The sequence below is a fragment of the Ambystoma mexicanum genome, chromosome 7q (genome assembly GCF_040938575.1).
Source record: "Ambystoma mexicanum isolate Mex_15411 chromosome 7q, UKY_AmexF1_1, whole genome shotgun sequence".
Taxonomy (NCBI): domain Eukaryota; kingdom Metazoa; phylum Chordata; class Amphibia; order Caudata; family Ambystomatidae; genus Ambystoma; species Ambystoma mexicanum.
In genome coordinates, this window is record NC_090941.1 from 573,098,005 (window position 1) to 573,112,542 (window position 14,538).

Consider the following 14,538-nt stretch of genomic DNA (forward strand, 5'->3'; position numbering starts at 1 on the left):
GGGGTTGTACAGGACAGTTTCAATCATGCTTGAGCCTGACCTGTTTAGTATTCACAATGTTGGTCTTACTGGGGCATGCTACGTGGGGAGGACACAGTTCGAAATTGTTGGGAAAGCATTTTCAAGAATATGATGCACATGCACAGCTGGCATGCCGCTGTCGGTGAAAGGGGGGTTGGTACTACACACACACAACCACCTGACGTTGCTGTAATCGCGCCATGGATGTGTGTGCTATGGTGCTTGCATGTGTCCATTGACTGACCTACTCACTACTTTGGATCTCTGGTGCCGCCTAGGTGCACTGGTACAAGGGTGCAGTCGTGGGTGGCTGTGGTCGATCACATGCACTGCACCCACTGACAGTGCCTGGCTGTTGGACATTCACACTGGGGATGGAGTGGTGTCCTATTTACAATGCAATTTGCAAGGGGGGGGTGACCCACCTCCAGCCTCATGGGTGCCGGTGCCTGCCTCCGCTCCTCACACCCCCTCAATGCATGATGTGTTAATAAGGATGGTGCTTTGCTCCTCCCATGGTGTTGGCTCTGGTGGTAGTGGTGGCCCTCTGCCAGTCGCCATGCTCTCACTCCTGTGCTGTGCCTGGAGGCCCCGGACACGGACCTGCAGGTCGTTGAATCGCATGCGACAGTCCTCTCCATCCCTGGGGACACGGCCATAGAGCTCATCCTGGTGGGAAATTACCTTCTCCACCAGTATTGACAGTCTGAGTCCGAAAACGTAGGTTTGCGCACCCTGTCCAGGGCAGACTTGCCCCTTGCACGCTCCCGAGACATTTCTGGAGGTTTGTTGGTGTGGATGGCTTCCAGGAGCTCCGATTTTGGGTGGATTGTGATTTCCAAAATGGCTGAAGCTTTGTTTCCCGTTCCACCATTGATGCATTTCCCGCGGCGCTAATAGCACGGGACGCCAATGGTAGCGCAATATACGCTGAGTTTTCGGGTTATCAACCACTATTACCGCTGAACGCTATTTGATTAGGTGTATCTTAAATGATGAGAGCAGAGACGACTATCTATTACACACTATGGAACAACCATGAGGCCTCCAGCACACACATAAAAACGCCTCAACGCATATTACCAATCCTGCCTTGATAAAGACCTGTTTTATGGTCGAAACACGTGTCGACACCATCTCCTAAACAAGAGAAACCTCAATAAATCACCAATTAAATACTGAACAGCATTGTGTGGACCATACTTATTACACTCAACAGAGTAAACGGAGTAAAACCCATATTATTAAATGCACCACCGCCAATTGAGTAGAAACACCAAGCAAATCAAACCCCGAATTGCACCTTGGGCACCAAGAGTATGGGCCCTATGGTTTCTACCGACCGGCTGCAAGTGTAAGAAAACCAGACAGAATATTTTTGAGTAAGGCGTGGCCACCACCAGCTCCTATTGCTCTTCCCCCTCTTTGAGCTATTTGCGTTAATGCCTGGTTCCAGTGTACGTGCACGCCAACTCGTGATAGGATGCTGTTTACGACACAAATACCACTCAGTGGTATATGCGCCCGGATAACGCCCAACTTGTGATGAGGCCCTTATTGTTTAACAATGCCACAAATGACTTGCACGAATGGAAAAAAAATAGGATAAATAACCTCAAGCTTCTTTCTGAGTCTGTGATGAAAACCTCATTGTGGAAGATAACCTGTCTTTAAACTGTTAGGTCACTAGTCCATCGTTGGCATTTGAATACTTGCAGGGAAACATTTCAACTAATTTGGGTTTGAGCAAAACAGATCTGGGAATCAATATGATGGGGAGGAAACTGGTATCTAATTGCATCTAGGACTTTAGTGCAGGTTAGCAAAAAGCCTTGTTGCTTGGGACTTGCAGCTGCTGCTTTGTTCATCATTGTGCTAACATTGGTTCCTTTGCACTTGTTGAATGAAAAAGAGAGTACCAGATCCTCAATCAGTAAATCCATGCATTGGATAAATGCGAGAATAATGGGTCTGTCCATGAACCCTGCACTTGAATTAATGGCAAGTAGCGCCTCATGGGTGGGGAGTGAGGGAAAACAACCCACGGAGATTCTGTTTTTCTTAGTGTTAATGACCCTGTGTTGGTGCATATATTACTGTTCTTTAATTTAACCCACAGTATATTATTGGGACTGTATCATCTTATATTTTCTATCCACCATTGCCACTATCAAAAAATGATAGTCTATTGAACAAAGTATGTTGGCAAGGATGGCAAAAATGTAGTATACAGGACAGTGTAATCTGTTTGTTTATTTTGAACTGTTCTTACAGATGTATGCCCTTCCTGAGATTGGAAGCTATTGGTCGACTCGACTTAAAGTGACAGATGGAGTTGGTTTCTCATGCCCTCATTTTAAATGAAGCATGCTGCACTCCACACCAACAAAAGGCAGGGTGAACATCCATCCTTTTGTATTGATGAATACTTGACCTTTGATGAAAGGAGGGGGAGGCCTTGACAAGTTGTAGTTATAAAATGCCTCTCCCTCCTGTAAAGAAGTGGTTGATCATTGGGTGGTCTCTGATTCTTTTGCTAAACCCTCGAAGGAAAAGGTGCTCCCTAGTCTGTCCGTCCTTCCAATTTTTTTAAAACCCCCTCTCTTTGCTTGATGGAATCGAAAGGAAAAGAGTGCCTCTTCATCCTTAGTGGGGTATATCCCTGGGAATCAAGTCTACTACTATCTCTTTAACATAAGATGTGTTACCTGGAGGAATTGTAGGCTTCCTGCCAAAGTAAATACTATAGATTGCTGGTAATTTATTAAAGAGTACAACATCTTATTGTTACAAGAAACGTGGGTACTAGATCTCCCCGGCGTTTACTGGTTTGTTTCGTATGAGGGGGAAGCCACACCAAATCAAGGGACTAGAACGCTGGTGGATTAGCCATCTTCCTTTCTACCTCCATCAATTATAAGGTATATAGATGGAAAGTGGAGCTACAGTATATTCTATCTCTTACATTAACAAATGTGGCCACCCTTTTATATGCCTCATTAATTTTTGTAATGGTTGACAAAACTACCTTGATATTGCACTGAATACCTTAAAGGAACACCTTGTACACCTGATGAATACTGTCTTAGGAACATGAATATCTCCATTAATTGGTGTGGCAGGGGATTTTAACGTTAAACTGGATAATTGTATACCTTATGAGTGGAGAGGGGATTTGGCTTGGGTACTCCAATAAGTGCTACTATTGGACCATCACACTTGTAACAAAGGGTGATGGTTTAATATTCTTTTTCTTAGAGAATTTATTAAGAGCACTTAATGGTCATCCAAAATCGATACTCGGATGAAGGAAACCTTTAGCGGTAAAAGAGGGGGCTAGATGATCACACCATAAACTGTTATTTTATAAGAGACATAATGGTCATTCCCACCTTTAATGTGACCACGATCCTATCGAGCTTGGTGTTGATAGCAGTTTCTTACGTTATCCCTTTTTTTAAAACTACTTTTTGGAAGGAGTTGGATATGAACAAGAGAAGGATTAGGTGAGAGGTTATTAGTCAAAGTTACTAGTATTTAGCAATGCTTTCATAAAAATATCTACTTGTTTAGCTGATGATGTGCCACATATAGTTGGCCCCATATTTACCAAGGAGGTGAAATGGACAAAATTTGTCATAGAGAGGCTGGTTTAAGAAGAGCTGTTTACAGGCTAGAAATGCATTATGCATAATTTAATGCAAAGGTAAAAGATAATGCGTCAAAAGCGGAAAGAAGATAGTATTTGAAAGCTTGTGAAGATGGAAAGCATGGACTAGCAGCGAAACATGGCAAAAGGTGTTGGGGGCTGCTAAAGAAAGTTGCATTGGCTATTTTCAGGGCATGTTGACCTGGGGAGCAGGGAATAGCGAATACAATGTCCAAGTTGCAACTGAGGTTACAGACTACATATCTGTGACAAACCGTATTTTTGGTATTACTGTTTGTGAGTCAATTGTGACACGACACAAAAATGGAATAAGTCTAGAACCCAGTGCAATATAGATATACATTTTTAGGGAACATTAAGAAATGTGTGTGCCTCTCTTCCAAAATGTTTTTAACACCATTAATTCCTCAAATGTTAACTCATTTAGCTGCAAATCTGCAATTATTATATCAATATTATGAAATTGTATAAAGTACGGCCAAAATCCTACGGCCCTATTTCCCTTTTAGATGGGACTGTCCTTTAAGATTATTTGTATTTATTAAATTTTATATAGTGCTTTAAGCCAAAGCGCTTTACATGAAACAGTGAATACATTACAAGCATTATATAACGAGTCATGAATCAAGTAACTGAGAACAATATACAGAACAATTTACATTAGAAATATGAGTTAGCATGTGCAGTACAGGACACTTGCGAGAGAAAACAGTAGAGAGGTGTTAGGATGGTGATTAAAGAAGTACGGAAGGAGGAGTAAGAGGTGGTTAGAAAGAGGTGGTTATGCTCAGAAAGAGTTAATGACCATAATATCTTGGAGGACATGCAGCTAGGTTTCAGGAATGTGCTTGAGGGTTTACCAATCCCTAAATATCCTTCTCTGGATCTCAAAATATGTAGCTTTAATAGGGAAATCGGCCTTCGTACTAGCGGATGGTGGGGAAGGCCCTGATTAATACTTTTTAATACTTATGAAGATGGGACTTCCTGGAGGACTTTTCAAAACGTAATTGCCCTGCATTCTTTTTAAGAGATGTCCATCAAATATACAGAGATGGGGAATTGTACAACTGCCTCTTCAACTACCGGGGGCCTTCGTACACGGCTGTGTTCTTGCTCCTATTCTTTTTAACCGCTACACTAATGGCCAAAGTACTTTCTTAACTTTTTCTTTTATAGGAGACTGCACCCGACATCCCTCAATAGGTGATTGTAGATTGCCACTTTTGTCCTATGTGGCTAACCTCCTTCTAGCTAGAACACAAGAGTGTTGCAAACTTGATAGAAAATGATGCAAATTTAATGCAGGTTCTGAAATTAAATCTAATGCCACTACATGTTCTTACCATCTATGCCCATAATAAACCAAGCAGTCCTCTTTTTTTTAATTTTTTTTTTTTTTAACTTTATTTATTACTGGCAGAAGGGATACAGGGCAACAGGAATACAACTTACATGTTATGTTATCTGCACTTGTAAAGCGCACGGTCGCCCGAAGGCGGCATGGCGCTGTAGAGGGAGGGCAGACCAATTAACAGAGACACATAGAGTAAGTTCTAGAAAAGAGTGGTCTTAAGTGCTCTCCTAAAAGCAAGATGATTGGTAGTTTTTCTCATTGCGGAGACCGTTACAAAGAGTGGCCGTGGCTATGGAGAAGGCCCTGCCTCCGACCTTGGTAAGATGAAATCTTGGGACAATCTTGGACAACAAGAAAGTACCCATGATATGGATAAGCATATTCAGAACAGACAGCAGTGCACAACATGAAGCAAAACGGGCAAATATCTGTCACAACGATACAAAAACACTTCTCAATTTGGTATGGGTACATCTGGGTCACAGAGGTAGGAGCGGAATGCTGACCAGGTATCTCGGGGTCTAGAGCTAGGTGGAATGGTGGAGATATATAGATCTTCACATTCCTGAGCCCATGTCAATGTACCAACCAGTCTTTTGCGCTTCAGGGATTTTTGTCCTTCCATCTCAATAGAATGGCTCTCATAGCTATCATGCATGCTATAAACGCAAAAGCATGGTGGGCTTTGCTATGGATTTCAGGCCAGATGCCAAAGAGTATTCCTAAGGGGTTTCACTCCAATGAAGTGGTCAGTACCTTGGAGATTACGCTTATAATTTGGTCCCAGTAGTTGCTTATCCGCGGGCATGACCAGAACATGTGCAAATGGTCTGTGGGGGAGTATTGACATCTTGGGCAGCCCTGGGGTTGCGAGTGGGACATCTTAGACAGCCAAGCCGGAGTGTAATAAAGCCTATTCAGGAGTTTGAACTACATATATTTAAATCGAAAATGTATTGAAACTTTCTGAGTGTGTCTACACATGCGGGTCCATTGGTCATCTGTGAGTTCGGAGCCTAGTTCCCGGTACCATCCCTCGCGGGCGTCCAGGTGAGAGGCGGCGTCTATTAGGATTTTATTTACTGTGGAGAGTATGTGACTGCAGTCTCCCGAATTTGCAATGTAGGCCAAGGGGGCGGTCTCTGGGGGCTCATTCGGATAAGAGGGCCATCTAGCGGACACTGCTGCTCGCAACTTGTAATATTGGAGATGATCCACCCTAGTGTTCCCATGACCTTGCTTCCATGTGGATGGTGTAATGAATCTACCCTTGGGGGGGAAAATATCAGCTAAGGCCCTGTAGCCCAGGCGTTCCTATCTTGTCTGGATCGCATTGTCCCATGTGGGTGTTAGTTCTGGGAATTTCTCCAAGTGGAGCCATAGTTAGTAGAGCCTGTCGGTGTCGGTATGGGCGAATAATAGGCGCCATGCGCATAATTTGGAAGCAACCAGGTCAAACGGGCAGTCGTCCTTGTAGCTTTGATCTAGTATACATTTTATTGAGTCTATTGCAGCTAGGGCCTCCAGTTTCACGTGAGGGGGGGCGCGATGACGGAACATGGGGAATTGAGCCTGAGCAGCTATCCAGTACAGTTCCAGGTTAGGGGCAGCAAAACCGCCCTTATCATAAGGGTGCGTCATATCGAGCCATTTCTTAAGGCCTGCTCCAGAGTGCCAGAGGAACTGTGCAAAAAGGTCATGCATTTTGGGAAAGTATGGTTTGCCAGGCCATATTGGGTTGGTTGGTGAAAGCGTATAGCATCTTGGGCAGTATTATCATTTTGATTAGTGACGGCTTGGCAGCAGGGGAGAGAGGAAGTTTTCCAGTTCAGGATTTTTGTCTGTGTACAAATTTAGCAAGTTATAGTTGTGTTGTGTCAGGGATGAATGGGAATGCAATATTATAAACCCAAGTATTTAATATGGTCCAGGGACCACCGTAGAGAGGTAGTTTTGCGACTGCCCGTTGTCGCTTCTGTGAGGGGGAATATTTTGGATTTTGAGAAATTAATTGTAAAGCCTGAGAGAGCACCTATTCATGTGATGTCCTCGCGTACTGGTGACAGGTTAGTAGAGGGGTCTCTTATGTACAGTATCATGTCGTCCGCGTATAGGAAAATGATTTTAGGGGTCCGCTTAGGCAGATTGTGCAGTGTCTATGATGTATCCTGACAAACTCCGGCATAGGTTGGATAGCTAGGGCAAAGAGAATGGGCAACCTTGTCGGGTTCCCCTCTCAAGTTGAAATGTGGTGGATGTACATGCATTAACGAGAACCTTGGCCAGTGGACATGTGTACTGGAGTTTAATGTAGCTCTGCATATTGGGTCTGAATCCCATCCTCTCCAAAGTTGCAAATAGGTGGTCCCAGGCGGCCATGCCGAATGCCTTTTGGGCGTCTATCGTTATCACTATTGCTTGCGTCCCTGGGTCGATTCTAGCCATTATGTTGAATAACTACCTAATATTGAGGGTGGCGGACCTTCACGGGATCAAGCCAGCCTGGTCAGGGTGGACCAAGTGTGGCGTCTGTGGGAGTAGGCGATTAGCTAGCACCTTCGCCAGTATTTTCGTGTTGCAATTTATGAGGGAAAGGGGTCTATATGAGCCGCAGCTGTTACTGGGCTTGTCTGGTTTAAGCAGAACTGTGATTAGGGCTTCTCTCAAAGATTCTGGGAGAGTATGAAGGCGGAGGGATTCTTCCCAAACCAGCAGGAGCACCAGAGAGGGCATTGTTGCGTATTTCTGATGAAATTTGGTCGTTAAGCCATCCAGGCCCAGAGCCTTGCATTTAGAGACGGCGGAAATGGCCACCACGATTTCTTCGAGGGTGCTCGGGAGTTCTAGTTCATCCCTGGTTTGAGTACTGAAACAGGATAACAAAATAGATTGGAGGAAGGTGTGGATGGCTTGTTCATCGCTCGGTTTTGGTGCAGTGTATAGTGTGTGGTAAAAGGTATGAAATACTTGAGTTCACCTGGTCTTTACCGCATTCGGAGCGGACCTCTCTTGCCAGCATTCTACCAGGTCTTTCGCCCTCCCTGTATTTCCTGGCCGCGGTTGGGCGAGCGAAATATTGGGTTTCTCCTAGGGCAAGATTCTCAAATTTCTGTAGTTCAGAATGGATTTTAGCGAGTAGTGCGGGTCGGATGTTCTAGAGTGTTCTTGTTCAAGGTCTTTGAGTCCTTTCGCCATTTTCTAGGTCTCTTCGGATGCATTTGAGGACACCAGACTCTCTCGACATCGCCATTCCCCTAATATACACTTTGAAGGCTTGCCACCTAGTGCTGTGAGAGTTATCACCCGGGGTGTTGGTGTCGAAGTAGGTGTCAATATTGGATTTAATGTCCGCCCCAAATACCACGTCCAGCAATGCAGAGGATTTAAATCTCCAAGAGCAGCTCGACGGACTTGTTTTAAGTTTCAAGGTTAGCGAGACCGGGGAGTGGTCAGACAAGGTGCATGGTCTGATATCCGCCTCTAGGAACTTCCCCATAAGTGAGCTAGAAATGAGAAAAAGATCTATGCAGGAAGACATGTTGTGTGGCGGGGAGTAGAAAGTGTATTCTCTGGATAGGGGATGTGTGGTGTGCCACGCATCCCAGAGTTCGAGCGTTGGCATAAGGGAAAACAGTTGGCGAGCCACCCTGGTCTGGGGACGAGGGGTGGTGTTGGCTCTGTCGAAAGTGCTGTCAAGGATAAGATTCATTTCACTCCCCCATATCAGAGGTAACCAGTGGTAGTCGGAGAGAGTGTCCTGCAGGCAGTCAAACAACTTCGGGTCGTCAGCATTAGGGCAATAGATGTTTATAAGAATGAGTTGTAGACCTTCCAGGACACCATGAACAACCAATAACTTCCCTTCTGGATCTACATGTGTACGTTTCATCACGAACTTCAAGGATTTGTGGATAATCACCATGACGCCCCGTGATTGAGTAGAGTATGAGGTATAAGATCTATTCACCCCCCACGCCCCCGGTGGTGGCTACGTTGCGTCAGGTGGCTTCTTTGGCATGCGTTTCTTGTAAAAACAGTATATTGGCTTTTTGCCTATGGGCGTAGGATATGATTTTCCATGATTTGTTGAAGTTTCCCAGACCTCGGATGTTCCAGCTTAGTATCTTCATCTGTTGTGCCATAGCTATTTCATAGGGTCACGAACGTCCCTGTCTGTGCTTGTATTACTGGTAAGCTGAATGTGTTTCCCGTGTGCCTCCGGGCCCATCCGCCAGGGTTTTTAGTGATTTCCATCCTCTTTACCAGTGATAATGCACAGCAGGCGCTTTAAGAACAATCTGTGCAACAGGCGCACTTTATGGCGGTGGGGACAGGTTCAGTCCCTGTAATGTCATCCCACCCCCCGCACCTCCTTCCCTCACTGCCTCCCCTAACCCAGCAGCCTAATTCCCCTTCCCTTTCCCAACCTCGTACTACCTCCAATGCCGACTGGGCCTCAGGGAGGGGGACAACATCTTCACGAGAGCAACTTCAATTGGGAGCGCTGTTGCCGCGTGGCAGTTATGAACAAAGAGGACATCATATCCTAGCCAAGACTAGTGTTTAGGTGGCGTAACTTAAAATGGGTTACAATCAGCACATATTTTGTGCATAGGCTGTAGGCAATAGGTTTAGGGATCATGGTTCAGCAGGTAGCACGACTCACTCTGCCGCGTTGGCTGCTGGACTGGCCTCTGGGATCTGCGATTCACTAAACTGCCCTGCCTCGGAGGGTACTGTGAAAAAGTACAACTTGCCACTGAATTGAAGTTTGAGGCGGGCCGGAAATAACATTGCATAATGAATATTTCTCTCCCAGAGCATCTTCTTAACTCTGAATTAGCGTCTCCCTTGTTGAACGGGGATGGAGAAATCTGGGAATAGGTGGATGGTTTGGGATGCCAGTCTTAGACTTTTCTTTTCCCGAGCCAGTCGAAGAAGGGTGTCTGTCTCGGTAGCTCCACATCTTTGCTACAATGGTTCTGGGGAAGTCGCCTGGTTTCGGTTTAGGTGAAAGATCGCGGTGTGCCCACTCCTTAGCGAAGAATGGTGAGAGGGCAGGCTGGTCCAGCAGGTCTCTGAGGAGGTTTTTCACGGCCAGCTCCATATTACTGGTCAGTGCGTCCTCCGGGACTCCCACTATCTTGATATTTCTACAGTAGCGCGATTCAAGGTCATCGCACTTGGCCTTGACTTGTTTCATGTCTTTGGAGAGGGCGGGCCACTGTTTCTTGCAGTGTATGGATATTGTCTTCATCAGTGGCAATCCTGTCCACGGCTTCGTTTATTCGGGCTCCTTCATGTGACAATTGGGACCGTATTGAGGCCACACTTGGATTAATGTTTTTCCTGTACGGCTGCAAAGCCTTTTGCCATGGCCTCCATCATTCCCGAGAGGTCTGGTATGATCAGGGATTGTGGAGACGAGGTGGACGGTTCTGGTGGAGGATGGCGAGGCAGGGCTGGATCATTGCGCGGGGCTGCTTTTGTAAACCCATTGCGCCCGCCTTTTTTCCTCCACTGGCTCCTTTGGTCATGACCGAGGGAGGTATTCCTCAGGTGGTCCGATATGGGCTCCTCTTGCGGAGGGGTTGGGGAGGTGTATGTTGTAGAGGGTCTAGGCAACATTTTTTTGTGAAGCACATTCTATCTTAGTCCCGTTTCATCGGCTTGTATGTGCTGTCTCCGATACCATGGGGTGTCCTCCAACTTGCGGCCTGCTCTGGAGAGAGGAGTCGGATAGTCGCCTGGCGAGGCCAGTATGATAAGTAGGAGTGCAGCCTGGGGGTTCACCTACTCGGGGTGTATTGTGGAGTGGCAATCCGTTCCCACTCTGTGCCTCTGTTAGGCAGAATTGCAGGCAGTACTACAGGTGGAAGCAAAAACCAACCTTTGGTATAAGTCTGTACCACACATTTTTGGTAGCGAGCTGAGCAGCCAGGCTTATCTCAAGAGGAAATGTGAGCAGTAGCAGAAGTTACACAGAAGTAGCACAATCAGTGGTTCAAGTAGACACTTACACTCAAGGTTTCTTGGTAAAATTACTTAAACATTTATTTAGAGTCATTTAGAAAACTTTCACTAGTAGAAATCGACTCGATATTAAACACCAATATACTACAGTATCAAACTCTTATAAAGACAGTTTGCGCTCCCCTGAAAAAGGAGCCAAATGGCACTTCAGTACTTTCAAATATGAATAAAAACCATAGGTTTGTACAAAGGGTTAGAAAGACACTTCTTTTAGATAATGCAAAGGTTCAGTGTACCAGGGGGGTCTGTTCGATTCAATAGGCCAGGCCAAAGTCAATAGTTTAGTGTTCTTGGATAGGACAGCACAGTACAGTTCTGGTACAAACGGAGAAGTCTTTGGAAAGGTTTTTAGAAGTAGTTTTGACGATAAAGAAACATATGCTGGGTCCCAAGCTGATTAGGGCTGCGAGTTGGGAAAGTTTCACGAACTTTCACCGCGAGAGTTGGCATCTCCCAACCAAATGGCACAGTACCTTAAAGTGGAGCAAAAAGATGCAGCTGAAGACGTTGGTTCCTGGCAGGTCCTGCAGGTCTCGCTGTTCCTGAGCCTCCGTTGTGGGCACAAGAGGGAGGATGTCGGGGGACTCCTGCACTGCACGGGATCGTCGTCGGGGCAAACAAAATGGCGTCACTTCAGCTCAAGTAACTTTGGCTTCCAAACACAAACTGGTATCCTTCCCCCTGGTTAACCTTAACCAGCTCCGAGAATGGTGTCCAGGCGTTTGCTGAGTTTATTGGTCTTACCAACTCAAAGGAAGAAGCTGTCTTTGAAGGAGCTTCTCTGTCGAGGGAGTTTCAGGCAATTCGGACCTGCAGCAGGGCTTCACCGGGCCAACCAAAGGTCCAGGAGTTGCAGCAATCGTCTTCCTTCAGCTTGTCTTCGGTTCTTTCGTTCCATTGGTAGACTCTGCCTTCCAGTCCTGGAGACTCTCTCCTTTTAAATAATTTTCTCCCATTCATTCCAGCCCAGCTGCCACTCACCTAGCAGGGTGGCTCTCCTTGCTGGACAGTCAGCCAGCCAATCACGCCATAGTGCATTTGGGTCTCCAGGGAGACTAAGCACAGGGAGTTTCGGGCACCTCCCTCACTTCCTGCCCACCCCAGACACTCAGATGCCATGGGCGGACTTCAATCCTGGAGCCCAACAAAGGACCAAACCTGGTTTGGCGTGCAGAGTTAAACCCCAGAAGGACCTGTCCACAAAGAAACAGCGAAAAAAGATGACTGGAGTCTGTTTTTACAGAGGGGTCTTGGGTGCCATATGGAAAACATGGCTGACCCGATTTTTAGCTACATGTGTTCGGGGAAAAATCATGGTAGTTTGTTATAAAACCACTGCCACCAGCTATTTCAATAGGAAAGGGTAACATTTGACTGTTACAAGAGTGTTTAGACATATGGGGATGCTAGGCAAAGCCTCCAGCACTCTATAGGAAGATGGTGTGTGCTGGGACTATGAATTTAAAAAGACAAGTAAAGTCAATTTAACTTAACATTCTCTGGGAGACAGTAGTCGGTCTCAGAGAAAGTATTTAAACTTTGCGGAGTCCAAAGGACACCCCCGTGCCATTGCCCTGAAGGTGCTGTGTGACGCAACAATAAAAAGATGATGCCTATGGGGTTATCTAAAACTCCAGAACCAAAGAACACAAGCGTAAAACACACATCAAAATCACTGAGAGAGGGGGAGAAAGGCTCACACTCTCTCCAGGGAAATAAACAAGTCCTCAAAATCCATCAAAGTTGATGGTGGTCTCTAAGGTGAAGGGAAATAAGCATATTCCTGAGAATCCTCCTGAACAGCCTCTAGTCTGGATGCCCCTGTGGTATGTAACTGCGTATAACAATATAAGGGATTGTAGGTCAATCCGGGAGGGTCCCTTCTGATGGGCAGGTCAGTAGAGATGCAGAAGCCTGTTGTCTGTGAGTGCCTAGTGCGGGGTGGCCATGGCGGCGTGGGGAGAATCTTGTGGATCTGAGTCGAGAGCGAAAACCTTAGATGCAATTGCGTGGCCACCGGCCGGGTTGTAGGTTGGTGTTCCGGCTAGCTAGTAGAGTAGGCAGGTTAGAGTGGCCGGGGGTTAGGCGAGCACCGGAGGGTGTTTACAAGTGTAACTGGCGTCACTGCATCTCCCCCGAGAAGTGTGCGGGGCGCAGGCCTCCTTGAGGCGTATGGCCCCGGTTCTGTCCGTTGGGAGCGGGGGTGGGGGGCTGAGTGTTATTTTGGCATGAAGGCGGCAGCTTGCAAAGCAATGAATATCCCCGTCGGGGCCAGTCAGGTGACGATGCTCCGTGTAGGAACTGATGGCACAGAGAAGTGGTCTAGGAGGATTTCCCAGCAGGGATAAGGGTGTTGTGCAGCTGGTGTGTGAGGAGGATTTCCTTTGCTTCCTCTCCGCTTCTGGCTGGGAGATGTTTTCTGTCTGCAGTAGTGCCTTGCAGGTCACCAGGTTGTGCCGGGTGTGACATTAACTTATGCCTATTTCAGAGCTACTTTTAGTGTGCTCTGTGGGAAGGTTTGTATGTTCTTCAATGAGGGGCTACTTCAAGGCCATATATCGCCTCGGTTATACAACAGTGGTTTTTGAGTCTGGGCGAGCGCTACGGTGACACTCGCCTCATGTATGATTGGCGAATTGAGGCAGTGGGAGGCCCAGGAATCTCCGGAGCTCCGGTGTCGAGATATTGGTGTTCCACAGGCTCCTCAGGGGGCAGGATGGCTGCAGTGTGGTGAGCAACGCTGTCCCCCCCAGGAGGGACGGCCTCCTCCAGGACACCGTGTAGTTGGTAGCATCCGCAGGATGAGCATGTAGGACAGGACTGCCCTCAGCTTGGTGCATGCGTTTGTTGGGGCTTGGCGCGGGTGTCTCCGTGCCGCAGTCCCCAGGTCCACCTCTGCCACGGGTTCCAATGGGATGGGTCTCGGTGCTCGGTTAGCCCAGCCGAAAGCTCAGGGCCTAGTCTGCTCCTCCAGCCCCCCCACGGGTCCGCAGCTGGGTGGGAACAGACTGGATCGGCCAAGTTCAGAAGTGGGTGCACAGGGCCAAGCAACCAAACTGGCACTCATTGTTAGCTCTGGGGGGGTCCAGTGGAGCATGTGCTTTCGCCTGCTTGGGTGCTGGTTGTATTTCCCGGCGGGGACGCGCAGCGTGTTTCGGGTTGTTCAACGTTGGGACCCGACTCTGCTGTCCACGTGTGTCTCCAGGGTGTCGCAGGCGCTGTTCTGTGAGGGGGCATCTCGCCCCCGGCGCCTCTCAGATAACGGTGGCCTAGCGGGATCAGCTGGTCTCCATAGTCGCTCGCCAGGCACGGCACGGTCCCAACTGAGCTTTTAGTGCTATATAAGTTATTCTTTGCCATGTATTTTATTAAAATCTCCCGTCTGTCTGTCTGTCTTTCATACACCATTTTGTAATTCCCCTCTTAACAGACCTGTCTTTCAGCCATTGTACTCCTT

General features: G+C 47.1%; 1 protein-coding gene across 1 annotated transcript in view; it reads left to right on the forward strand.

Moving 5' to 3' along the window:
• The window catches only part of MRPS31 (mitochondrial ribosomal protein S31), a 459,089-nt gene that overhangs the window by 41,846 nt on the left and 402,705 nt on the right, over window positions 1-14,538 (forward strand). The window lies entirely within an intron of this gene.